We start from the raw sequence: 27887 nt of genomic DNA, 5'->3' as shown, positions 1-27887 counted from the left end.
CCACTGAGTGAAACAAATTAATTGACAACTCCCATCTAATCCTTCCATTAATTCTGTTAAATTGAATTGTTGGTTTTGCTGTGGCTCTGATGTTAATACTTTCCCCTTTATGTTGGAAGGCTATGTCAAATCTCATTGCTAAAAATTGAGCACAGCATTTTAAGTTGACATTCCCTCAGATCAATGATTGAGTCCTGCACTTGTGGTGGTGTTTCCTTGAGATTTTAAACTGAGCCACCCCCCTCCCCCTTCCCTCTCAGGTGGGTGTAAAATTCCCCATGTCGCTATATCACAAAGAGCAGGGTCCCATGTCCTGTCCAATATTTATCCCCCAATCAACATCACAAGAACAGATTCTCTGCTCATTGTGACGTTGCTGTGTGTGGGAGTTGCTGTGTTTCCTACTTTACAACAGTGAATCCACTTCCAAAGTACCTCATTGGCTGGAAAGCACTTTGGGATTCTGGTAGTGGGGAAAGGCGCTATATGAATATGAGGATTTCTTTATTTCTGAATCTATGTCCCTGGTTATTGATCTCTCTGCTCACGGAAATAGGTCCTTCCTATCCACTCTATCTCGGTGACTCATAATTTTATACACTTCAATTAAATCTCCCCTCAGCCTCCTCTGTTCCAAAGAAAACAACCCCATCCTATCCAATGTTTCCTCGAAGCTCATTTTGATTTGAATAAGGTTCAGAAGGAGTTCCCGAAAACTACCCCCTAATCTTATGAATCAGATCATTCTCATCTGGATCCTGTTTAATGTGGACCCGCCACTATCGGTCCCCCAGGAAGTGTCCATTCTAATTCTGTGACTCTGAACAGTTTTGTTGGTACAGGGGCTTGAGTGGAACTCGCTGCTTTTAAAGTGTCATCACTCATTGTAAATTAGGCCGCACCTACAAACTTGTCTCACGTACTTCCAGTGAAGTGGAGGGTGGTTTTCACATATATACTTGCAGCTGTGATATTAACAAAAGCACACAGGAGAAAGACTCAGTTTGAGCGGTGATACAGCAGGAGGAATGGAGAGCTGGGTTCACCCATGAAAGCAGCAAGGTTTTTAAAAATGGCATCTAACATGGGGCTTGAACTCACGATCCTGAGATCGCATCTCATGCATGACCAACTTTGCGAGCCAGACATACCAAAAGAACATCTCCATGTCTGTTATCACAGCGAGTTCACTTTCTGACTGAAATGGCAGAGAAGGTAATTGACCACTACTTTCCACTCAATCATCAATAACATCATTCACAGCTTCCGCTTCTCAGCTGCACCTCCTTCCAAACATTGTAATCCATTTTCCTCAGGGTTTGTTCCTGGATTTTATATTTACCTGCTTTGTGTCCTCATTTTGAAATCAGATTCGCTTCAATATCCAACACAAATTGAATTGCAAACCTGACGGACAAACAATGGAAAACAAGCCACTCTCTAACACAAATCCCATGGTGCTCATTTTCAGATTCATAACTGTCAGATTTTCAATAACATGAAGGAATTTTACAGTGAAACGATTGAGAAAGTTGGTGTGACTTTTATTAGTGAGTGAACTCGGGTATTCTGTAAATGCTGCTCAGAGATTTAGTGACCAGGTTATAATGTACCTGCATTTTCCTGAGCCTGTGCTCGGTGTATTGAGAGGTTTGGGCCGGGTTGGAGTATCTTGCGTCTCAGGGATGGGCAGTAACCCGCTGATTGAAGGTGCAGCCACTGCTTTCTGCTGGCAGCGGGTGATTGGAGAGTGCGGGGCTGGAATATTGCTGCTTTTCTGCTTTTCCCTGTCTCACTCACTGTGTAGCTGAGGAAGAGAGAATAATTGATGGGTTTGTTTGAATCCAATATTTTCATAGATTTCTAATATGTTAGACATAGTTACATGGTAGGTCTAAATGTTTTCTTGTTATATTTGAAATGAATATTCGAACAAGTTGCTTGTGAGGGAACTCACTGGGTAACAGCTGGGCAATGTTTTCCTGCTGTTAAAGCACCCAGTGAGAACCCAGACCTGAGTGTCAATGACTGCTGATGGGTAGAAAACCGTGAAAGCTTCACTCCTGGATGTGTTCTGAACCACCAATCTTTTGGTTAACAGCGAATGCGCTGACCAATTGCACCACAGCAACTGATATAAAACCAGTCTGCAAGATATCCTGAACCAGGGAGTTAGCGAGTTAAAGCTTCAGATTGCTGCTACCGGAATGACAATTATTCTCTATCAGTTTTACTCTTCCAAAATAAAGGGCGGGACATTCACTGTGGATACATGGAAACAGTCTGATCCCACCCACTGCAGACACATCCATGTCACCGGGAACCAGCTCTCCTACAACCGGTGCCATCTTCCTTCGAGCGTTTCGGTGTCTTGTCTTTTATCAAATATTCTGATTGTCCAGAAGCCGATATTAGGTTTGAATTCCTGATGTGCAGTAACGAGAATCCTTTCAATGTCTCAGGTCAGTTAATATCACTGATGACATCGGTGTCAATGTTCCAGCATCTTAAAGAAGGGAAAGGTGCCTTGACTGTCTCTGGTCAGTCGGACAGTTCACCCTTCATTCTCCTCTGTTTCAGGTTCCCAAAGAGTTTCTAAAGATTCACACAGCTTGGCGGGGAGGGTAGGGAAATGGTGGAGGGAGGTGGGGACGGGAGGTTTGATGGAGCAGATAGGGAAGAAACTGTTTCCATTGACCGGGGTCAGTAACCAGACACTGGGATTTAAGATAATTAAAGAAAGACAGGCTTGCATTTATATAGCACTTTTCCCGACCAGCGGACGTCTCAAAGCGCTATCCAGCCAATGAAGGACTTTTTGAAGTGTCGCCATTGTTGTGATGTAGGAAACACAACAGCCAATCACCGCTCAGCAAAATCCCACAGACAACAACGTCATAATGAGCGGACAATGTGTGTTTGTGACGTTGATTGAGGGATGAACAGGACACGTGGCTGTGAGACACTGTATTCCCTTAATATTTAGCATCAAACGTGAATTTTTGGACATTTGCTTACCATTAAATTAACAGATTTTGATCATGTTTCTGCCCAGTTTCAAAGCGGGGACCTTTCACATGTGATAACCACTCCAATACAGAACAATACCTGACAGAGCCAGAGGCAGCTACATATCATGTTAAACTGTGAGGTCCTGCAGCAGCACTTTGGGTCTTTGATTTGTGGAAATGGAATTCGGGTGGCAGATTTAGAAATGCTGCCGTCAAATTAATCTGATAATGTTATCGTAAAATGACATAGCACGTGAGGAGACCATTCAGCCCTTCATATCAATAACAACTTTTTACGATGTTCTTTCTAATTAGTCTCCGTGTCGTTTTCTTTCTCCATAACCATGACCTTTGACACTTTCAAGTCATTGTCCAATTCCCTTTCGAAAACTCTGAGTTAAGAAAACCAATATTGAAAGAGGTGCCGGAGCTTCTGCCGTGTCCATGCTCAGTGTGTGAAAATTAGCAAAGTTCCCCTGACCCAATGACATGAAGAGTGAGGCTGGGGCTTCATAAACAGCTTTCAAAAAATGAAGTTCATTTCAAATGGAATTTGCAAAGGAATTTATTCTGGCCAAGCATCTCCTTATTTTTCTCAGCCGATATATACAATCTAATTCCCCTTGCTGTACAAACTGTTATAGAGGCTGTTATAGAAAAAAGGGAAAGGTTTTCTACAGCTACACAAAGCCCTGGTTAGATCACACCTGGAGGAATGTGTATCATTCTGGAAATGGCACCTTATAAAGGATCAATATTTGCCTTGAAAGGTTCAGAGGAGCCGCATTGATTAGGTTGGTGGGTTTTGGAAATTGAAAGTTGTACATCTGCAGCTTGTGGCACTATTTCACCTCACTGTTCACTTCATGCTCATGTCTAACACACTCGATGAACAAGTCTTCTGTGTTTGAACTAAACATGCTATTATTCAGCGCTCCTACTCCTGCCACCCGGGTTTGGCCCTCCTCAGGGAATGTTGTGTTCTTGTTGCTGCATCAACTGTCACAATGAACTGATCCTGGAGTCTCTTTCCCCTGGGATCTACAAAACCCGTCACTTCTCTTCCTCTTTCATTCTCACTCTTTCATTCCCAGTTTCACTCGGTTCTCCTGTCGGACTCTTCAACAAATCCATTTGGGCGGACAAGTGGCAGCTGGAATTTAATGCAGGGATGTGTGAAGTGATTCATGTTGGTCGGAACAATGAGGAGAGGCAACCTAAAATAAAGTGTACAATTCTAAAGGGGTTTCTCTGTTACACAGCGAGTGGTTAGGATCTGGAATGCACTCGCTGAGAGTGTGGGGTAGGCAGATTCAATCGCGGATTTCAAAAGAGAATTGGACAGAAAATGCAGGTCGCTGGGGAAAAGGTGGGGGAGTGGGACCAGGTGAGTTAGTTTCCAGAAGAGTAAGAGATCTCTCTTTCCAGACAGAGATGAGGAATTTTTTTATCCCGCCGATGGTCTGTGGAATTATTTTCCCCAGAAAGCAGTGGAGGCTGGGTCATTGAATTTATTCAAGGCAGAATTAGACAGATTCTTGATAGACAAGGGAGTCAAGGCTTATATGAGGGGGGAGCGGTGGGGGAGCATGAAAGTGGAGTTGAGACCAGGACCAGATCAGACATGAACTTATTGAATGCTGAAGCAGGCTTGCAGGGCTGAATGGCCTCCTCCTGTTCAAAACTCCTGTGTTCCTCAAGCCAGGGCCAAATGTAACCTTGTCTCTGATTCTCCAACACCATGGGGGGGGGGGGGGGTTGGGGGATGCTCGAAGGGCAAAATGTTTCCATTATTGCTCCAGTTGTTATGTTCTCATTCAGAGCTGGTCCCACTCGAAATAATGGTTGAAGGAGCATTCGCTGTCGTTATGTGTAGTTAATTGGCCTGATGAACTGAATTTAAATTGTGTGTTCAAACCCCACCACTGCCAAAATTCCAGCTAATTCGTTTTCTTTGGTCTCTTCAGCAAATCCCTCAGGATGCGCTGGGAAAGTTGTCACCTGAAGTGCTTCATTTTCTTTGGAAAAATGAGGAGGGGTGAAATAAATTACAGGGTGACCGGAAATAGGTGGGACCGAATCCAGTTTTCTCTGCTGCAACAATACTATGATTTTCGTTGAGCAACATGACCATTAGCCCAGCGACTGTAGTCGCGCTGAATGGTTAAGGCGATGGATTTAAAATCCATTGGGGTCTCCCCATGCAGTTTCGCCATCCTCCTGACTGCGCTGCTCACTGTTTCATCTTTCAGGTGCCCCCCGAATTAATTATTGGTTAAATGCAATAAAATCCTTCCAATCACTCGCGTGTGTTTTGTCCTGCTTCGCTTCCGCGTTCTTTCATTTCCGTTCATCGAGAAGCACTCACCAAATCTGCAGTCGGAAATAGAACAAACACTAAGCCAAGTTGGTGGTATTCTTGTTTTCTGGGTGTTTGTCTCTCCTTAGGCCTCTGTCACTCTCGGTATTTCTGTCTGTGTGTGTTTCAATGTGGTTCAGTTCCCAGAGGAATGAACATATTTTTACCATTGCAAACTTTATTCACATTCGCTATCTATCTTCATGGTAAATGATAAAGTGAACAACAACTGGTTTAAAAGTTGCAAGAGCTACAACATGGGACTGCTTGTGTGACAATGGATTTTTCTTCCTGCAGTTCAGACTGGGACAAAAGTCACTCCTGATTAACCAATCACAATGAGCAGATCATGTGTGTTTGGCTGAAGGATAAACAGTGATCAGACCACATGGCTGTAAGGTACTGCCTTCAACATACATGAACCTGCAGATTTAGATAATGGTTCTGTGCAGTCTTGAACCAGGGATCTTATCATGTGTCAGGCAAATGTGACAATCACTGCACTGCAGAAACAGGAGATAACCGAAAAGTTCAATGGGCTTCACTGAAATGTTAAGCGGTGACGTCATGCAGCAGCACTTTGAGTCTTTGTTTTGAAGAAATGGAATTCGGCTGTTCTCATTAGGAATGCTGGAGACAGACTGATCAACAATGTCAACATCAAATGGCACAGAATGATAAGAGGTATTTTGGCCCAATGGATCTACGTCAGTTTTGTACAAAGAGCTTTCCAGTAATCTGAATTTCTTTGTCTCTGTCCATAACCCTGATTTTTTTTCTCCTCCTATCAAGTCATTGTCCAATTCCCTTTTGAAAACTCTGAGTTGAGAGGAACAATATTGAAAGAGGTACAGGAGCTTCTGCAGTGTCCATGCTCAGTGTGTGAAAATTAACAAAGTTTCCCTGACCCAATGACACGGAGAGTTGGATTCCGAATTTTTATTACTGTTATGAACATTTTAAAAATAGTTGATTTCAATCGAATGTTCTAAAAAAAATGTTTATTCTGACCAATCTCCTCATTTTTCTGAGTCGACAAACACAATCGAATCACCCTTTACCAACATTTCATTGAGCAAACACGCACAGTCACATAGGGAAAAAAAACATCATTTGAAAATCGAAATAATAAAACATTGAAATAAAAAAGTTACTGCTGGAGATGACTTCTGTTTGTTACAAAGTGCAGGATGATCTGATTAACTGACGGAGTTGGTTCGAGATTCCCAATGACCGATTCCTGCTCCTTTGTTTCTGTTTTATTTTGGTGTCAACACCAGTGAAGGAAACGATGACTAACGGTACTCAGTGAGGTAGCGTGGCCGAGCGGACTAAGGCGCTGGATTTAGGCTCCAGTCTCTTTGGAGGCGTGGGTTCGAATCCCACCGCTGCCAAGTGCTCTGTCCTGTTTTTGGTGTCTGCAGCTGCCCCATTGGAACCAACAGATACCAGCTCACGGGTTTTGAATGCTTTTTGGTCTCCACAGGTTGGCTGGAATCCTGCCAACTACGCTTATTATCATTCCTGAATTTTGCAGTGTACCTGCACAATTAATTAACGATTAAGTTGAATAAGAACCACCCAAAATCTCCAGCGTTCTCAAATTCCCATTCGTCTGCAAGCATTCACAAAAGTTGCAGCTAAAAATGGAACAAAAACGGAGCCAGGTTGGTGTCAGGCTTGCTTTCTGGATATTTGTCTCTCTTTAGGGTCAATTCCTTGTCCTCTGTCAATCTTGGTGTATATGTCTGTGTGTGCCAATGTGGTCAGTTCCTCATTTTTACCATTCAAACATTATTCACGTTAATTGTGTAGCTTCATATTAAGATGATACAGAGAACAAGAAGAGCAGATTTAAAAGATACAAGAGGAGTTTTCTTTTTTTTTGACTGGAGACTTTTCAGCTTCTAAGGGTCGGGGTGATACAAAGTGGGGAATGATGAAAATTTTCACCGAGCAACATTTAAACGGACAGATACCCAGTCCTTGTAGTTAAGTGGTTAAGGCAATGGGCACATCGAGAGAATGAGTTTGTACTTGTATTGCCTCTCCTTCTTCTTCCGGTTAAAATCAAACCCAATAAACACCTGCATTCACTTTGAGCCGAGTGGATTCACGTTGCAGCCACGTGGCCTGGTCAGGGATTAACCCTCAACCAATAGCACGTGGTCTGCTCATTGTGACGTGCCTGATTATGACTGTTTCCTGAGCGGTGATTGGCTGCCGTGTTCCCAACATTACAACAATGACTGCACTTCAATAAAAGCAAAACACTGCGGAAATCTAGAAAGGAAAACAGGAAATGCAGGGAAAACGCAGCCGGTCTGACAGCATCTGTGGAGACAGAAACCTGCTGAGCATTTCCAACATTTTCTGTTTTTATTTCAAAAAGTACTTAATTGGTTGGAAAGTTGTTTGAGACATCCACTGGTCGGGAATAGCGCTATTAAAATGCAAGCCTGTCTTTCTTTAATTATCTTAACTCCCAGTCCTCTGGTTACTGACCCCCGTCAGTGGAAACAGTCTCTCCCTATCCGCTCCATCAAACCGCATGTCCCCATTGACCCCACCCCCATCATTTTGAACAGCTCCGTGAAACCTTCATTTAACCTTCTTTATTTTAAAGAGAACAATCCCGGTCTCTATAATCTCTCCACAAAACTGAATTTCCTCATCCCTGGACATGATGCAAGGCGGAGGATTGAGACGAGATTTTGGAAAATATTGTCAGTTGGCAGGAAGGAAAATGAAGAAGGAAACAAAACAGAAAACCCACTCGCCAGCTTTGTAAATCTTCAGAAAGACTTTGGGAACTGGAATCAGAGGAGAATGAAGGGTGAACTGTCCGACTGACAGAGACAGTCAAGGCACCTTTCCCTTCTTTAAGACGCTGGAACATTGTGAAATTAACTGATCTGAGACATTGAAAGGATTCTCGTTACTGCACATCAGGAATTCAAACCTAATATCGGCTTCGGGACAATCAGAATACTTGGTAATAGACAAGACACGCAAAAGCTCGAAGGGAGACGGCACCGGTTGTAGGAGAGCTGGTTCTCGGTGACATGGATGTGTCTGCAGTGGGTGGGATCAGACTGTTTCCATGTATCCACAATGAATGTCCCAACATTTATTTTGGAAGAGTAAAACTGATAGCGATCTGGGTCGTGGCAATCTGAAGATTAGACTCAGTGACTCCCTGTCTGGGATAGCTTGGAGGCGGGGCTTGTATCTGTGGCTCAGGAGAAACACAGGTAGATTGTATCCCGGTCACTAAACCTCCGGGCAGCATTTACAGAATTCCCGAGTGAGTGAGTCACAAATAAAAGTCACACCAACTTTCTAAACCTTATCACTGTAAAATTCCTTCATTTGATTGTAATGCTGACTGTTGTGAATGAGCACCATGGGATTTGTGTTACCGAGTGACATTTTTCCATTGTTTGTCCGTCAGGTTTGCAATTCAATTTGTGTTGGATGTTGATGCGAATCTGATTTCAAAAAGAGGTCACAAAACATTAAATCCAGGAGAAAATCCTGAGGAAAATGGATCACAGTATTTGGAAGGAGGTGCAGCTAAGAAGTGGAAGATGTGAATGATGTTATTGATGATTGAGAGGAATGCATTGCAACCTTCGGGCATTTGTAGGCCGATTACGCTCCACATTTTAAAATTCCGATCAAGTTGAGGCATTAGGTGGAAAGCAACAGTATTAACCATGTATGTTGAGATACGAAGCTATATTTGGCATGCCGTGCTAGCTCAGTCGGTAGAGCATGTGGCTCTTAATATCAGGTTCGTAGGTTCGAGCCCTAAGCTGGGCGGTGTAAAAAGTTTAAAAATCTGATTAAGAGTCGTACGGACTAGAAACATTGGCCCTGTTTCTCCCTCCAGCTGCTGAGGTTTTTCCAGCATTTTCTGTTTTTGTTCCAGGTTTCCACCATTCGCAGTAATTTGCTTTTATCTTTTAACTTTTAAATATTGTTGCTTAAATACAAAAACACCAAATAATCACAGCGGCTCCTGTGAAACTTACAAGTCAGACGTTCACCACTGAAAGCAACTGACACACATCAAATTCAAAGCACTTTATTGTCGCATCTCTTTCTGCTTCTGTTCCTGCCTCGCCTGCAGCTTCCTCTGCCCGTGCAGCTCCCAGGTCAATTCGCTGCTTGATCCAGACAGTCAGTTCGTGGGGATGGATAAAAATCGTGGGTAAAGAGACACCTGGATCTCACCTTCCTAGTTCTCCCAGATAATGATTACAGGAATGTGCACAGTGCCGATTATCCACAGTCACACTCTCCTCCCAGTTGTTCAGCTTTTGAATTAATTTTCACACTGGGTTTCGATGTGAAGAAAGCAGAGCTGTGATAGGCTTATATTGTTCAGCAGACGTCCTGCAAGAATGTGTATAACAGGCTGGTGATAAAAGTGGTCTTTGGACGCGGTGAGCTCCAGTGAAGGATTGGCACCATTAATGTGTCGCTCAATTAGTCTCGTGACAAATCTCATGCTGGAAATGAGAAGAAAACTCGCTGAATTTGCTCCGTGTTTTGGTTTCAAAAGAGCTGAATACAAGGTAAGAAAGCGCATCTCGATCGAGTGGGTTACAAAATGTCAGAATGAACCGTACTGTTGGGAAACATAAAATTATAGAAAGTCACAGCACAGAAAGTGGCCATTCGGCCGGGCGTGCTGCTTTCAAAGAGCGGTAGTGATTGGTTCATCCATCAGGAGTGATATTTGTGCCAGTGCAAACAGTAGGCAGCAAAATTCGTACTTCTCCCATCCATATTTTGCCTCACACCAACATTTCTATAGTCAGTGCTTTGCAACCAACCTCTTATCCTCTTCCTTCATTCCCTCACTCCACTTGAACCAAGTGTGATGTTTTCCAGTTCTTGGGGTGAAACGTCAGCCCTCACTTCTCTGATTCTGGTGGAGCTTTTAAACGTTTCCAATCAATGAGTAAACAGCTCTCGTTCCGAAAAACTCAATAACTCGATATTCCCTGACCGGGAATCGAACCCGGGCCGCGGCGGTGAGAGCACCGAATCCTGACCACTAGACCACCAGGGAAGCTGGAGTAATATTTTTCGATTTAGCTTATCTACGCTACTTTTGCCTAATGTTTTTCAGTTCACATCTCTTTCACCACAAACCTGCCTGTTTAGGTCCAAGATAAACGACTTCTTCAGCCAATGAAAACAACGGTTGCTGTGAGCTGGAACATGAAATCGACAGTGAGGTGAAATAGCCCCACAAGCTGCTCATGTGCAACTTTCAATTTCCAAAACCCTCCACCCTATTCGCTGTTGGTCCAATGGAAGCGCCAATCCCGAGTCACTGGACATCAGGGAAACTACCAATAAGGATTATGGAGGCAAGTTTTCACTTTTTTTTTCATTCCCGATCTCTTTCACCAGAGACAACTTTCTCCGGCCAAATGATCTGTTTAAGTTGAACACAAGCGACTTCTTAACCAATGAGAAGAACCATTGCTGTTAGCTGGAACATGAAATAGATACTTTCCTCCTTTAAGACAGTTCTTAAAGCCTCCCCCTTTGAACGAGCTTTTAGTCATCTGACCGAATATGAGGCCCAGTGTCACACTTTGTTATAGAATGATCCTGGGGAACGCATTGTGATGTTTCAACAGGTTAAAGGCGCTTTATATATACAAGTTGTTATTGTAGGATAAATAAAGAAAGGGCCACTCTCCTGTTCTATCTTTCACGCTGATACTTTTCTCATCGACATTTTAACCTGAACTAATGTGAATCAAGTTTCCGACGTTAAAAAAGTTTTCACCCCCTGAGGGAACTGAACCACACTGACAATCACAGAGGAACAGACACAGAAATATACACCGAGAGTGACAGAGGCTTAAGGAGAGACCCACACCCAGAAAGCAAGGATGTCACCAACTTGGCTCAATGTTTGTTCCATTTCCAAAAGCAAATTTCCTGAATGCGGACAAATGAATGGAAATCAGAAAATACGGACGTATTTGGATATGTTTCCTTCTAATTGACTGATAATTAATTTGGTTAAAATCACAAATGGTGAAAAATTTAGTCAGCAGGATTCCAACCGTCGTGTTCATATTTACAACAAACGTAAATTATCGAACTTTCACTCACTCGAATAAAAAAGCTTGGATAATGCTCTTATTTGGTTTCAAACCACAGCTCCATCATATGTGAAGCGAATATGACCCCACTCGCCTCTATAAAGCCTGCGCTGTAAAGATCCCAATGGAGCTGTCTGGAATGTTAAACGGTGACGTCATGCAGCAGCACTTTGGGTCTTTGTTTTGAAGAAATGGAATTCGGCTGTTCTCATTAGGAATGCTGGAGACAGACTGATCAACAATGTCATCATCAAATGGCACAGGGCAGTAACAGGACCTTACACCCATGGTGTCTATGTCAGTTTTGCACAAAGAGCTTTATAATTAATGACAATTTCCTTCTCTTTCTCCTTAACCCTATTTTTTTTTTCGCTTTCAAGCCATTGTCCAATTACCAATTGGAAACTCGGTGTTAAGAAACCCAATGTTGAAAGCTTCAGCTGGTTCCTCACTTGAGCAAATACGTCAGACTTTGCAGGGCTTTACTTTGGTCAGAAGAACAAGGCAATATAATTTGCAGGCTAACCTGAATCTTTTCTTAAATTCATTCATGGGATGTGGGCTTCGCTGTCTGGGCCAGCATTTATTGCCCATCCCTAATTGCCCTAGGGAAGGTGATCTGCCTTCTTGAACCGCTGCAGTCCATGTGGGGTAGGTACACCAACAGTGCTGTTAGGAAGGGTGTTCCAGGATTTTGACCCAGTGACAGTGAAGGACAACAATATATTTCCAAGTCAGGATGGTGAGTGACTTGAAGGGGAGATTCCAGGTGGTGGTGTTCCAATCTATCTGCTGCCTTGGCCCTTCTGCCTGGTAATATTCGTGGGTTTGGGCGCTGCTGTCTAAGAAGCCTTGGTGAATTCCTACAGTGCATCTTCTAGATGGTACACACTGCTGCTACTGTGTATCGGTGGTGAAGGGAGTGAATGTGGATGTGGTGCCAGTCAAGCAGACCGCTTTGCCCTGGACGGTGTCCAGCTTCTTCATTGTACTGGGGACTGCACTCATCCAGGCTAGTGGGGAGTATTCCATCAGACTCCTAAATTGTGCCTTGCAGATGGTGGACAGGCTTTGGGGAGTCAGGAGGTGAGCTACTCGTTGCACGATTCCTAGCGTCTGACCTGCTCTTGTAGCCACAGTATGGCTAGTCCAGTTCAGTTCCAGGTCAATGGTAACCCCCTGGATGTTGATAGCGGATGATTCAGTGCTACAAATGCTATTGAGCATCAAGGGACGATGGTTGGATTCCCTCTTGTTGGAGATGGTCACTGCCTGACACTTGTGTGGCGTGAATGTTACTTGCCACTTGTCAGCCCAAGTCTGCATATTGTCCAAGTCTTGCTGCATTTCGACATGGACTGCTTCAGTATCTGAGGAGTCGTGAATCATGGTGAACATCGTGCAATCATCAGTGAACATCCCCACTTCTGACCTTATGATGGACGGAAGGTCATTAGTGAAGCTGGTTTGGCCGAGGACACTATCCTGAGAACGTCCTGCAGTGATGTCCTGGAGCTAAGATGACTGACCTCCAACAACCACAACCATCTCCCTTTGTGCCAGGTATGACTCGAACAAGCAGAGAGTTTCCCTCTGATTCCCATTGACCCCAGTTTTGCTCGGGCCATGCCACATTCTGTCAAATGCTGCCTTGATGTCAAGGGCAGTCACTCTCACCTCACCTCGGGAGTTCAGCTCTTTTGTTTATGTTTGAACCAAGGCTGTAACGAGGGCAGGAGCTGAGAGGCCCTGGCGGAACCCAAACTGGACATCAGTGAGCAGGTTATTGCTAAGTCAGTGCCGCTTGATGGCACTGTTGATGATTCCTTCCAATACCTTCCTAATGATGGAGAGTAGACTGATGGGGCGGTAATTGGCCGGGTTGGGTCATTCTCACTTTTTCATTCCCAGTTTGGTGGGAAGAACGAGGAGAGACAGCATAAATTGCAGGGTTCTGGGGAAAAGGTCATGTCATGGCAATGAAAATGGCAATGACAGAAAGACTGCTTTCTCTGTTGTAAATATTTTATAATTTCATACAAATACTAGTAGTGTAGAAGGATTTTCTGTAGTCGTGGCTGAGTGGTTAAGGCAACGGATTAGAAATCTATTGGAGTTACCCCGCACAGGTTTGAATTCTGCCGACTATGTTTCTCATTATTTCTGATTTGAACCGTGCACCGACAGAGCTAATTATCTTTTGAATCGGGGAAAAGTGCTCCATCTGTGTTTGCTTATTTCCATTCATTTGTCAGCCTTCTGCAAATCTCCAGTCGGAAATGGAAAAAAAAACCTGAGCCAATTTGGTGACATGATTTCATTCTGGCATTTGTCTCCCCTTAGGCCTCTGTCTCTCTCTGTGTATAACTCTGTGTGTGTTCCTCTGTGTGGGCCAATTTTGTTCAGTTCTCCAAGGAGCTGAACACATTTTTACGAACACAAGCTGTATTCACATTAGTTGTGCAACTTCACATTACAATGTTACAGTGAAAAATATGAGGATGAAAGAGGCAAGAGGAGTTTGTTTCTTCCTATGTATGGACTACAACAACTTATATTTATAAAGCTCCTTTTTCCTAATGAAACGTCACAAGGCGTTCCCCAGGATCATTATATTACAAAGTGTGACACCGAGCCACATATTCGGTCAGATGACTAAAAGCTCGGTCAAAGGGGGAGGCTTTAAGAACTGTCTTAAAGGAGGAAAGTATCAATGGTTCTTCTTATTGACTGAAGACGTCACTTGTGTTCATCCGACACAGACCATTTGGCCAAGGAAACTTGTCTCTGGTGAAAGAGAAGTGGAATGAAAAAATGCCATAAGCAGCCTGAATGTGTCCTACTGCTGGGTTAATGGTTAGAATAGGGTAATTTTATCAGTACAGCCTGCGTTCGATTCCTGGTTAGGGAGTTGAAACTTATTCCTCCTGGGCAAGCTGTTCAAATCAATGTGATTGATTTGCTGTTTGAAAATAACACAGTATAGCTCTGCTCGAATTGGTGGAGTGAGAGTGGAAGTTTCACATCAGAGCTGGAAATGTCTCAAGGGCAAAACTCGGGAACAAACCCAGAGTCGGAGTGAGGGGGTGACAATAAAAGAGAAGGGCTGTGATAGGTTACAAAACACTGACTATAGAGCTGGTGGTGCACGACAGAATATTATTCCTGTATTACCCATGTCACAAGCAGATCTAATTTCCTGAATTACCTCATGCCCAACATCACCGATACAGTTTAGTGGCCTATAAACAACTCCCAGCAATGTTTGCTGCCTCTTGCTGTGTCTTATCTCCACCCAAACTGATTCTACATCTTGATCCTTCGATCTAAGACCCTCTCTCACTAATGTACCGATCTCGTTCCTTATTAACAGCGCTACCCCACCACCTTTCCCTTTTTGTCCATTCTTCTAAAATGACGAATATCTTTGGGTATTCACGCCAACCAATCACACTGCGCTTTGAAAGCAGCACACAGGGCCGAATGGCCTCTTTCTTTGCTGTAACTTTCTGTCATTTTATGTTTCCTAACACCACGGTTAAGATGAACTTTCTTATCTTCCATGTGATGCTTTGAATTCAAGACAATGGGCAAATGCAGCGAGTTTTCTTATCATTTCGAGGACAGAATCTGGAACCGGACTCGTTGAACGACATTTAAATGGCCTCAATCGTCAGATGCAGCTCACCGATTCTAATCAGGCACCGTGAGCATCAGCCTGTTTTATACATTCTTGCTGTAAATCTTCTGAGCTATAAGCTGATCACAGCTCCACTTTCTGCACATTGAAAGACAGTGTGAAAATATTCACTATTTCAAATCTTAACAACGCGCACATTTGTGATTTTCAGTGTGTGTCAATGTGGTTCAGTTTCCCATTTTTACCACCCAAACATTATCCATGTTAGTTCTCTGACTTCATATCAGCAAAAAAAAAAAGCAGTTAACAGGACATTTCTCTCTTTTCTTTGAGTGGAGACTGTTCAGCAACTAAACGTCCGGATGTTACAAAGTGGATGATGATTAAAGTTTTCACATGACCTTATTAAGTAGCTGAGAATGCTCGAGGGGCCGAATGCCCAATTCCTGAACATTATTTTTTATATTCTAAATCAGTGTCAATGTTGGTGAGGACAATGTTTGTGTCTAATCTGAATGTGGTAGTGAGGCCGAGCGGGCTCAGCCGCTGGTTCAGGTTTCGATCTCTCTGATGATTTGGGCTTCACTCCCACCGCTGCCAAACTTTCTGGTGGTTTATTATTTGAGGCGCTTCCCAAAGATTCTCCGTGCGGTGAAGGGGCAGCTGATCTGTGCCGTGTTGTACTTCAGTTGGAAGAATGAGGAGAGACAGTGTAAATCCCAGGGGGACTGGGAAAAGGTGGGGCAATGGCACGGACTGGAAGACCTTCTTTCACTGGAACTTCCTGTATTCATTCTATTTTTTTTTAAAAAAACAACATGCAGCCTTTACCAAGTTGTCCTGGCCGAGTGGTTGAGGCGTTTTTCCACGTGGTTCCAATCCTGCCAACTCCCCTTCTTCTCATTCCTGACTGACACAAACTGTCTGCAGAATAAATTATCAGTCAAATGAAAAAGCAAACCACCCAAACACCCCCTTGTTTCTAACTTCCGTTCATCTGCAAACATTCACTACATTTGGCCCCTGAAATGGAACAATAATTGGCCAAGTTGGTGACATCCCTGCTTTCTGGGTGTTTGTCTCAGCCTCGGCCTCTGTCACTCTCGGTGTATATCGCTGTGTTTGTCAATGTGGTTCAGTTCCCCGACAGGCCAACGCATATTCACCATCACAAACTTAACTCACATTAGATGTGCAGCTTCATATTAAAATGTCAAAGAGAAAAATATCAGGATGAGCGATGCAAGTGGAGTTTGCAATGTTTGGAAGGAGGTGCAGCTAAGAAGTGGAAGATGTGAATGATGTTATTGCTGATTGAGAGGAATGTATTGTAACCTTGGGACTTTTGTAGGCCGATTACCTTCTACACTTTGAAATTCAGAACAAGCTGAGGCTCCAGGTGGAAAACAACATTGATCTCCCTGGATGTTTGCATAGGAAGCAAACACCGTGCATGCCCGGCTAGCTCAGTCCATAGTGCATGTGACTCTTAATTTCAGGGTCGTCGGTTCGAACCCCACACTGGGCGCCGTCTGTTTTTAAAGCTTTGCTGTTTTCAAGGGTGATTCCCCAGCTCCCCATTCCTCCGGCAGTGTCACCGCTCAAATTGTGTCTCTCTCCATCCCACTTTGTTAATGTCACATCCGCAGGTTCCTGAACGAACACTGCCCTCGGCTTCACTGGAAGTCAGAGGGTTTGGTGCTTTCACCACCGCAACCGATGTCCAATTCCCAGTCAGGGAAAACCTAATTTCTTACCGCTGTGTGAACAGTCACAATGCACAGGAATTCCTCGAATAAACTGTTAAAACGAACCTGGAATTTAATGTCAGGATGTATGAAGTGATTCATGTTGGTTGAAAAAAATTAGTAGAGGCAACATCAAACAAAGTGTACAATTCTGAAGGGGTTTCTCTGTTACTCAGCGAGTATTTAGGATCTGGAATGCACTACCTGAGAGTGTGGGCGAGGCAGATTCAGTCGCGGATTTCAAAGGAAAATCAGGCAGAAAATGCAGGTCTCCGGGGAAGTGGAACCAGGTGAGTTAGTTTCCAGAAGAGTAAGAGGTCTCCCTTTTCAGACGGAGATGATGAGATATTTTCCCCCTCCGACGGTGGTTAGTCTGTGGAAATATTTTCCCCAAATGACAGTGGAGGCTGGGTCACTGAATTTATTCAAGGCAGAATTAGACAGCTTTTTGATCGAGAAGGGGTTATGGGGGTTGGGGGAAGACAGGAAATTGGAGTTGAGACCACAACCTGATCAGCCATGAGCTTATTGAATGGTGGAGCAGTCGCAAAGGGCAGAATGGCCTCCTCCTGCTGCTAAATCCCATATTTCAATGACCCGGGCCGAATGCTCTCTATCTGTGGTGTAACATTAGCTGTCATTCTGTGATATTATGCGGGGCTCCAGGGGCAAAATGGTTCCATTCCTACTCCTATTTGTTATGGTCTAATTCAGCGCTGATACCACTCAAGGCAATGGTTACGGTGCTTCTGTTTGCTCTGTCGGTGTGTGTCCGAGCGGCCCAAAGTCCTGAAATTCGGATGTAGTGTTTTATGAAACGTGGGTTTTAGTGCCTTATGAAGCGTGGGTTCAAATCCCACTGCGATCGAAATTTCAATTAGTTTGTCTTTTTCACAAATCCATTGGGATGCGCTCGGGGCAGCTGACGCCTGCGGTGCTTTATTTTGGTCGGAAGAACGAGGAGAGGCGATAAAAATTGCAGGGTGACCGGAAGTAGGTGAGGCCAAGTGCCAGCTTTATCCCACTGTAACCTTTCTGCAATTTTAGCTCAACAACGTTCACATAGCTGCAGTTGATGTAGTCGTGGCTAAGTAGTTAAGTCTATGGGTTTGGTAATCCATTGGGGTTTCCACGCGCAGGTTCGAGTCCTGCCGACTTCGCTGTTCCTTGTCATGCCTTTTGCTGTCTCGACAGCTAATTGCTGGTGAAATGAAATCAGAAGCTTCCAAATTCTGCAGCGTTTTTTTCCGCTTCACTTGCGCGCTCTTTCATTTCCGTTCATCTGAAAGTATTCACCAAATCGCCAGAAATGGAAGAAAATTGAGCCAAGTTGGTGACATGGGTGTTTGTCTCTCTTCAGACCTCTGTCCCTCTCGGTGTATATGTCTGTCTGTGCTCCTCTGTGTGTGTCAGTGTGGTTCAGTTCACCAATGGGTGAACACATTTTTACCATCGCGAAATTTGTTCACTTTTGTAATGTATCTTCGTGGTAAATGGTACAGAGAATAACAACAGGTTTAAATGTTGCCAGATATGATTGCCACTTCTTGTGTTTATTTTTGAGTGGAGACTGCTTGTTGATTCAGTGCCCGAATGTTACACAGCGGAGGATGATTGAAATTTTCACTGAGCAACATTTAAATAGTGGATTGCCCTTGTGTCCTTTTCATGTAGTCAGCATGTGAGAGAACCAGGAAGATAGATCATGTTTTATCTTTACACTGTCATCTGCAAACCCATCCCTTCCGGAAGCTTTGGGACTTCCATTCTCTGTCCCTGCTTTCCAGGGAAAGCTTGTGTTCATGAACTGACTGTGTCTGCATCAAGCAGCTAATTGACCTGGGAGCTGGATGGGCAGAGGGAGCTGAAGGCGAAGCAGGGACAGAAGCAGAAACAGATGCGACATGAAATTGTTTATTATTTGATGTGTGCCAGTTACTTTCAGTGATGAATGTCTGCCGTGTGCTCCCTTGTAAGTTTTACAGGACCCGCAGTGAAGAGGTTGGTGGGTTTTGGAAATTGAAATTTACACAGGAGCAGCTTGTGAGACTATTTCACCTCACTGTCGATTTCGTGTTCCAGCTCACAGAAACGGTTGTCCTCATTGGCTGAACAATTGCCATTGAACAAGCCCTTCCTGTTCCAAGTAAACGCGCCATTTTGTAGGACAAACTTATCCCTGGTGAAGCGGGTCTGAAGCGAGGAAATGGCAAAATTGGAGTGGACGAAACATTCTGCAAGGCTTATGGACAGTGTTCGGAACGAGGAGGTGAAGGAAAAAAACACACACGGGCTGTGAAAGGTTGTTTGGTGGAGAACTGAGTAGAGGGATAGAGTGACGTGTACACAAATCTTCGAAGGTAGCAGGGCAAGCTGATCTCTCTGCTTTCTTTAAAAATAGCTCATGTGGTCCTTGGCTTCATTAATGGAGGCTTGGAGTTCAAAAGCAAACTGATGATGCTGAATCTTTGTAAATCATTTATTGAACCTCAGCTGAAATATTATGTTCACACTTTGGGAAAGATGTCAAGTCTTTGGAGAGGTTACGGGCAGTATTCACATGAACTGTGTCAGGGATAAGCTATTTCAATCATGTGGAGAGGCGGCAGAATCTGGTATTATTCTCACAGGATGGAGGAAACAGAAATGGGAATTTGGTCCAACCAGTCCGCTCCGGGGTTTATGATCCACCTCAGCCTCCTCCAATTTCCCTTCATTTAAATCTACAATTGTAACTATTTATTCCCTTCTCCCTTAAATACTTGCCTAGTTTCCTCTTAAATGTATCTGTACTATTCATTTCAACCACTCCCTGTGGCAACGGGTTCCACATTCCCACCACTCTCTGGGTAAAGAAGCTATTACACTGTTTCACCTCACTTCATGTTCATGTCTAAGACACTCGATGCTGTTATTGGCTGAACAAGTCTTCTGTGTTTGAACTAAACACGCTCCCACTGCTGGCCCTCCTCAGGGAATGTTGTTTTCTTGTTGCTGTGTGAACTGTCACAATGAACTGTCCCCGGAGTCTTTTTCCCTGGGATCGACAAAACCAGCCACTTCTCTTCCTCTCTCATTCTCACCCTTTCATTCCCAGTTTGGGAGGGAGAACGAGGAGGGACAGTATAAATTGCAGGGTTATGGGGAAAAGGTTGGGTTGTGGCAGTGACAGGGCGGGAAGAAGACCCTCTTTCTCTGCTGTAACTATTCTATGATTTCATACATGAAATATATATATTGCACTGTCAAGGTATGTAGTCGTGGCCGAGTGGTTAAGGCGATGGATTTGAAATCCATTGGGGTTACCCCGCGCAGTTTCAAATCCTGCCGACTACGTTTTCCATTATTTCTGATTTTAACCATTGATCTCAGAAACAGTAAATTGAATCGACATTTTCACAACACCTGCAGTAGCAAAGTTTGACCAGTGGGTGGCAGTGAAACCGTGATTGTTCACATCACATCAAGCAGGCGCTGCCTCAATTATTAGTGCATTTGGCACTGTCTCTGTTCAGATTAAATTAGACGCCGTTTATATTTCTATTACACTGGGACATGTCTTTTATCATATTAGCGAAGGTCATCTCTCAGTTGTTTCTGTACTGGACGAGGGCACCATACCGTTGGCACTATCTCAGTCATGACTGCACTGAAGCAGGTCTCGGCTAAAGTTACAATAAGCCATGCCCCAGTTGGCACTGCACTAGAGCTTGTCTCTGGTTATAGAAAACTAGAACATGTTTTTAGTTACATTTCACAAGACTCTGTCTCAGTTATTACTCCAGTAGAACCTGCCACGTGTCTATCAAACTGGACCCTGTCTGTTAATGCTGCACCAATACATGCCTCCATTCATATCATACTTCCCTGTTCCTGTTGTTATTGCCCTAAACTATTACTCTCTTATTGCTGTACTTGTCCATGTCTCTGTTTTTATTAATCTCGTACCTTTGCCGGTATTTAATTCACCAGACACTGCGTCAGTTTATATTACAAAGAGCCCTGAATTATGTGAAGCTCCACTAGACCCTGTATCAGTTTTCTTACACTGGATCCAGTCTGTCTTATCACTACACTAGGCTGGTTCGTATTACACAAGATCCTGTCTCAATTATTACTGCACTCTGCACTGTCTCACTTATATTCCACTAGATCGCGGCCCTGCTTATAACACACTGAATCATATCTGCACTTATATTCCGCTAGACCATATTTCAGAACAAGTTACATTAGACTCTGTATCAGCCTGTATCACACTCGAGCTGTTCTGTCTTTTTAATTAAAATGGATCCTGTCTTTGCAGAGACTTTGTCTTTGTACCTCTGTCTCTGCTTCTATTCCACTCTCCCTGTCTCTGTTTTTACTCCACGAAATAATGTCTGTCTCTCTTACACTGGAGGCAGTCTCGGTTATTACGGCCTTAGACTCTCTCTAGGAAGCAATTATTCTATGTCCTGTGCCTGTAATGACTACCCTATTTCTCTTGATATTGATCCAGGCCCTGTATCAGTAACTACTGCACTAGACCCGTCTCCGATATTACAGCAGTAGTCCTTGTCTATGTTAATATAGCACTCGTCCCCGTCTTTGCTTAAGTAACATTAGATGCTGTTTCTAGTATTACTGCGCTAGTAATGTCCCTGCTTAAATTGCTCTAGGCCCTGTCTCATTAATTACCACACCAGGCTCTGTCTCTGTTGTTACTGCACTAGCCTATGTCTCTTTAAGGTGGACGTCGAGCTCGAAATGGGCCTCTGACTTTGGCCTAAAACTAGAGGTTTCCCATTGACTCTTTGCTCTGCGCAGCTCCTGATAATCATTTTCATTACAGCCACAGAATTACATTTGAGACATCGCCTGTTCTGTATGTGTGTGTGAAAACAAATCATGCTGCATCATTCCACAAGGATAAACGATTTATCTTCACCAGAATGTTTCCGTTTGTTTTTATTCTCTCTTATTCAAACTGTAACTACAGGTCGCCTAATACCGTAAATATTCGTCGGTGGTATATTCTGTTGTTTGCTCTTGTTAAGAAATTCATGTCCTACCAACTATTTCTTTGGTAAGACGGGCACGGAGAATGCTGCGGAGAGTAATTCACCTATTGAATCCCCAAACTCGCCCAGCACCTACAAGGCTCAATTCAGGCGTCTCCACTTGCTTGGGTGAGCGCGGCTCCAGCAACGCACTGTTGGCTCCAGCTCGACACCATCCAGCACAAAGTAGCCCATTTGTTGACACCTCACCTATCACCTTCGTCATTCACTCCCTCCACCACCGACACACAGTAGCAGCAGTGTGTACCTTCTAGAAGATGCACTGCAGGAACTCATCAAGGCTCCTTCGACTGCACTTTCCAAACCCACGACCACTACCATTTAGAAGTTCAATGGCAGCAGATAGATGGGAACACTACCACCTGGTACATTAAGTCCCCATAATAAATGGAAAGGGGAACAGGATAACGTTCCACGTGGATTATATTTGATCGGCTGGAGATGTCTGAGAGGGAGGACAGGGAGTTAAAAGATGTGACATGAAAGCGCCAGAACTTGATATGTGTCAGTTGCTTTCTGTGATGAATATCTGCCGCGGTAATGTGGGAGATTTCACTGCCGACTGTTTACACTGACACAAATATCACTCCTGGCTAATCAATCACAACTGCCCTTTGAAAGCAGCGCGCCAGGCCGAATGGCCTCTTTCATTGCTGGAACTGTCTATAATTTTATCTTTTCCAGCATCACGGTTGCTTCTTTCACTATCATTCCGACATTTTATTGCACACTATTGGGGAATGTACTTTCTTACATTCTATCCAACGCTTTTGAAGTCAAGACACTGAGCAATTTCAGGGGGTTTTCTTGTTATTTCTGGTACGGGATTTGGAATCAGACCAGTTGAACAGTTTATTGGTGCCAATCCTCCACTGTACTCACCCCTTAAAAAGAATGGGTGTCATTAGCCGAAGATATCGTTTGAGTTCTAGTTAAACACAAAATTCTGTAGGAAAAAATTGTCTCTGGTGAAATTGTCTGAAAAAATGGCAAATGTGGCGCAGATAAAGCACGTTGCGAGAGTTATAGACAGCTTTCCTCGTGATTTAGAGGTGAGGATTCGGCCCTTGTGCTGCCGCGGTCCAGGATCGTTTCCTGGTCAGAGAATGAAGATTTATTGATCTGGTACAAACTGTTAAAACAGGCCTGATTTACTTATTGATTGAAAACCGAAACGCACAACAGCTCCGCCCGAGTCAGTGGAGAGAGAGTTGAAGTTTCACATCAGAGATGCAAATGTCACGCGTGGAACAGCTTCGAGAAGAAATACAGTTCCTAATGTCCGAGGGGTATGAGTTTGGGCTATTTGTATTTACAAATTATCTCTCTCCAGCGTCCATTTCCTTAAACACTCGATCATAAGGACCTGGTGAATGTCTGTTTAAATGTTGCTCGGTGAAAAGTTCAATCACCTTCCACTTTGTAACATAGACACTTAGTAACTGAACAGTTTCTACTCAAAAAAATACAGAAAAAAATTCCTCTTCAATCTTTTAAATTTATTTTTATTTTCTCTCTACGATTTTAATATGAAGCCACACAACTAATGAATGAAGTATGGATTGTGAAAAATGGGGAACTGATCCACATTGACAAAGAGAGAGGAACACACACATACATATACACCGAGAGTGACAGAGGCCTGAGGAGAGACAAACACCCTGAAAGAAAGGATGTCACCAACTGGCTCAGTTTGTTCCATTTGTGACTGCAGATTTCGTGAATCCATACAGATTAATTTAAATAAGAAAGCACGGTTGTTTTTGTTTTATTCTATTTACCCGATAATTAATCCTGTTGGTACCTGGTTAAAATCGGGAATAATAAGAACCACAGTCAGCAGGATTGCAACCTACATTGGGAAGGCCCTATAGATCTTGAAACCATCGCTTCGAACACTCGTCCACGACTAACAGCACATCCATAGTCCAAGCGCGCTCATATCAAATCAGAGATGGTGACAAAATAAGTCACTCGGCCCATTGTGCCTGTGCTGACTCACTGGAAGAGCAACTCAACCATTTCCACAAACCCGCCTTTCCCCCACAGCAATTTGTATTTGTATTGCCTCTCCCCGTTCTTCCAAACAAAATCAAGGACCGCAATCCGCACGCTCTCCACCACCCCCATCCCCCCGCCCCACCCGCTCTCCCGCCCGGCATTAAACTGGAGTTGTCTCTTGTCCACCCAAACAGAATTCCTAAAGTGCCCGAAAGGGGGAAGCATCTGAAACTTTGGCAGCCGCGGGATTCGGACCCACTCCGCCAGAAACTGGAAGCTGAATCCAGCTCTCCCGTTTCTAGAGCACATTGAATCAGGTTGTAGGTATCAGCCCAGAAATAACGAGGGTATCTTGATAAGAAAAAATGTGTTGTTTTAAATTCGCTATGAAATCAATTGCATAAATCAATTATGTTTATGTCAAAAAGTATATATAGAACCGCAGCAGCGAAAGCGCCAATTCCTAATCACCACTGCACCAGAGAATCTGTTTGCTAACCTCACAACCGGCTGATCTGTGCTACCTGTGCCTTTTACTCTCATTCCAGACCTCGCTCACCAGAGACACGTTTCTCCCCCAAAATGACACGTTTATATCGAACACAAACGACTTCCTCAGCCAATGACAACATCACAGCGATTGCTGTTAGCTGAAACATCATTCTTTGTCACACAGTTCCGGGCTGTCACTGGGTCCTTCAGTGACAAACAAAATAAAATAAATAACAAAAATTGCCACCTCTGCTGTCACTCAGCGAGTTCCAACAGATACTTGTTTTTTTGTGGATATAGGAGTTAGTCCGAATCCCAGCGCTGCCACAGTTTCAGTCACATTCCCCCTTTCAGGCACTTTAGGAATTTCCTTTAGGCGAACAAGAGGGGATTCTAGTTTAATGCTCCTTTATTTTGACAGGAAGAATGGGAAGAGGCAATACAAATATAAATGGCTGCGGGGGAAAGTCGGGTATGTGGAATTGGGTGAGTTGTTCTTCCAAAGAGCCAGCACAGGCGCTATGGGCCGAGTGACTTATTTTTTCGCCATCTCTGATTTGATAAGAACACCTTTGAGCTCGGAACAGCTGTTGGTCTTAACTCAATGTTTAAGGTGATGGATTTGTAATCTACTGGTCGGTTTGAATCCTGCTGACGACAGTTCTCATTATTCCTCATTTCAACCAGATGTCACCAACCTCATCCCTGCGGCTCCTGTGAAACTGACAAGGGAACACACGGCAGAAATTCATCACTGAACGTAACTGACACACATCAAATTCTGCCGCTTTCATGTCGCATCTTTTAACTTCCTGTTCTCCCTCTCAGACATTTCCAGGTCTATCAAATGTCATCGACCTGAAATGTTATCCTGGTCCTCGTCCACTGAATATGGCTGACTTTCCGTGCAATGTATTTGGCAGTTGGCTCCATAGCTCCGTGGTTAGAGCCCTGGTCTCGTAAACCAGGGGTCGCGAGTTCAACTCTCGCTAGAGCCTGCGGTTTAGGTGATGAAACCAAGTTCCGTGGAAAAGTGGGCGATGAATTGGACAATGTTGCAAAACAATATTGACCATTGAAAAGGTGCCGTTCCCAGAACTATACACAGTTCTCCAGGTGTGATCTAACCAGAGCTTCGTGTAGCTGCAGTAAGCCTTTTTTGCATAACAGCCTCTGTAACAGGTTGCACAGCAAAAGGAATTAGATTGTAGATATGGAATGAGGAGTACTCTTTATTCTAATTATTTCTTTTTATTTCGAAGACCATATATGAATCCCCAGCCCAACTCTCCGTGTCATTGCGTCAGGGAAACTTTGTTAATTTGCACACACTGAGCATGGACACTGCAGAAGCTCCTGCACCTCTTTCAATATTGGTTTTCTTCAATCAGAGTTTTCAAAAGGGGATTGGGCAATTATTTGAAATGGAAAATAAAACTGCAGGGTTATGAAGGAAGCGAATGATATTGGAACTAAGTGGAAGAAAGCACACATCCGATGGGTCGAATGGCCTCCTAATGAGCTGTGTCAATTTACAATTAGATCAATTTCTCTGCAACATTCCAAAATGTCCCACTCCAATTCTATTCCTGTAAAACAGGATCTTGCAGTGCAGCATGTCTACACAGTTTGACATTCCATACAAGTCCCTTTGGCTTTTTCTCACAAGTTGTTTCTGTAGTGTAGTGGCCTCGCTAGCGATGTCCACATCCTATAAATGATTCGAGAAACAAGTAGTGATTTCACATTCACTTCACATGTGCAAGGTCGACGGTTCAAAAACTGACGGAAACATTATCAAAATTAAATAATTTAGTTGTGAGAAGTTGCACAATTCCCGTTTGTTGCCAAATAATAGCTGAATACATTATCTCACAGCCATGTGACATTGGCACTTTCCCAGGCTTTGACTGATTTTCTCCAAAAGGCATGATTATAAGAAAGAGACAATAAATCAGACGAATTGCAATAAGATAGTTCACACATGTGTGAAGTGTTGAATGACCTGCTGATGTGCTGTGTCATTTTATGATTCTAATGTCAGGTCAATTTCTCTGCCGCACGGCTATGTTTTTCAGCCGAATTGTACTTCCACAAAACAGGGTTCGGAAGTGCAGTAAGACTGCACGGTTTGATATTCTTAGTCAGTCCATGTGGTTCTGCCCACTGTTTCTGTAGTGCAGTGGTTACTACGTACACACAAAAGGTCTCATGTCTAGAAATGGGTAGAAATATTAATCAGATTTACACATCTAAGTGTGAGGGAAAGTTCCATATTTCACATTTGTTGTTGAATATTAATTGAATATAGTATCTCACGTCCACATTAAATCTGCCCTTCGCCAAGCCTCAAAAAGCCCCCCCAAAATCAAGAGGGATGAAACTGACTCGGCACAAAAAATAACAGTTTCTTTAGTTAACAACAGAAATTAATGAGTTTAAAAATGCAAATTCACAGTTACTTACTGACTGAAAGATGACTACCAGTGTGATCCAAAGACTAGCGTCATCCTAAAGAAAGATGCAACTGATACTATGATTGAACATGAGGGAGTGGGAGAGATGGTAGAAAATCACTTTGTATCTCTCTTCATCATGGACATTCATTCTTTCATAAGCATCGCTGGCCAGCATTTGTTGTCCATCCCGAATTGCCCTTCAACTGTGTAACTTGTTAAAGCATTTTTGAGAATCAACCACATCACTGTGGGTCTGGAGTCACGTGCAGGTCAGACCAGGTAAGGACGACTGATTGAATTCCCTAAAGGACTGGTGAACCACATGGGTTTGTATGGCAATCAATGATTGTTTCATGGTCATCATGACTGAGGAAATACTCAGGACATGTCTGATCAGAATAAACATCTTTTGAAAGTTCACCATGAAAGGAATTGCATAAACAACTTATGTTTGTATCGAAAACTGGAGAAGGAACCCTAGTCCAACTCTTAATTTCATTGGGTAAGGGAACTATTCATTAAGGCAAACTACATGGATTCTGCGGAAACTCCTTCTTCAAAGGGGAATTTGGCAATGGTTGAAAGGGAGAAAATTCTGATCCATGGAAAGAGAGAAGGAATTTGGGATTAATTGGCAAGATCTTTGTAAAAAGCTGGTATAAATAAAATGTGCAGAAGGTCCTCTTACTCTGTTGTGCCATTTGATGAGGACATTGTTGATCAGTCTGTCTCCAGCATTCCTAATGAGAACAGCCGAATTCCATTTCTTCAAAACAAAGACTCAAAGTGCTGCTGCATGACATCACCGTTTAACATTCCAGACAGCTCCATTGGGATTCAGGCAGGGAAATGTTCCTGTAGCGTTGTGGTTACCCCGCTCATTTCACGTGTTCAAGTTACTTCATTCAATGCTCGGGGAAACATTATCACTCAGCTGTGTGGAAAAGTTACATCGCTCCCCTTCCTGTTTGTTGTTGAAT

At 43.5% G+C, this 27887-nt stretch overlaps 1 protein-coding gene, 2 long non-coding RNA genes and 4 other non-coding genes across 8 annotated transcripts in view; 4 read left to right on the top strand and 3 right to left on the bottom strand.

Annotated features, from left to right (window-relative positions):
* The window catches only part of LOC144698296 (uncharacterized), an 869665-nt gene that overhangs the window by 159176 nt on the left and 682602 nt on the right, over positions 1-27887 (top strand). The window lies entirely within an intron of this gene.
* Positions 1-27887, bottom strand: part of LOC144698294 (uncharacterized) — a 451035-nt gene that overhangs the window by 325996 nt on the left and 97152 nt on the right. The gene's annotated exons all lie outside the window — the stretch shown is intronic.
* Positions 1-27887, bottom strand: part of LOC144698544 (uncharacterized) — a 118196-nt gene that overhangs the window by 6027 nt on the left and 84282 nt on the right. The gene's annotated exons all lie outside the window — the stretch shown is intronic.
* trnal-uag (transfer RNA leucine (anticodon UAG)) lies at positions 6683-6764 on the top strand. Its single transcript has one exon. It is a non-coding gene; the product is annotated as a tRNA-Leu (tRNA).
* On the bottom strand, positions 10382-10453 carry trnae-cuc (transfer RNA glutamic acid (anticodon CUC)). The gene has a single exon. It is a non-coding gene; the product is annotated as a tRNA-Glu (tRNA).
* Positions 20150-20231, top strand: trnas-uga (transfer RNA serine (anticodon UGA)). The gene has a single exon. It is a non-coding gene; the product is annotated as a tRNA-Ser (tRNA).
* Positions 25374-25446, top strand: trnat-cgu (transfer RNA threonine (anticodon CGU)). Its single transcript has one exon. It is a non-coding gene; the product is annotated as a tRNA-Thr (tRNA).

This window comes from Cetorhinus maximus, chromosome 23, assembly GCF_964194155.1.
Source record: "Cetorhinus maximus chromosome 23, sCetMax3.hap1.1, whole genome shotgun sequence".
In the NCBI taxonomy this organism is placed as follows: domain Eukaryota; kingdom Metazoa; phylum Chordata; class Chondrichthyes; order Lamniformes; family Cetorhinidae; genus Cetorhinus; species Cetorhinus maximus.
Note: the sequence above shows the minus strand (reverse complement) of the source record. Positions and strands in the feature narration are given on the sequence as shown.